Consider the following 352-nt stretch of genomic DNA (forward strand, 5'->3'; position numbering starts at 1 on the left):
TTGTACAGTAGAAATATCAAACCTAACTATTGATATGTTAAATGATTCAGTGAATTTGAATACATTTCGTCATATTTAAAATTGTCATTACATGTAAAATTTCACTCCATAAGTGAATCACATTCTTATTTCACAAACATGAAATTCTGAATTGCTGATTCTCTTTCTGTATGTAACAGTGCTTCCAGTTCATGCATTTATGCAAAGTGAAAATTATTTCCTCTTGTGTAAACAAAAAATGTTTGATTACCACCAAAAAACATATTACGTGTGTGCATTTAAATGTTGTGATATGCAGTATACATTAGTTTTATCACTGTTACTCAGGAATTCTGTTCGTGCACAAAATAAA

The sequence above is a fragment of the Penaeus monodon genome, chromosome 29 (genome assembly GCF_015228065.2).
Source record: "Penaeus monodon isolate SGIC_2016 chromosome 29, NSTDA_Pmon_1, whole genome shotgun sequence".
NCBI lineage: Eukaryota > Metazoa > Arthropoda > Malacostraca > Decapoda > Penaeidae > Penaeus > Penaeus monodon.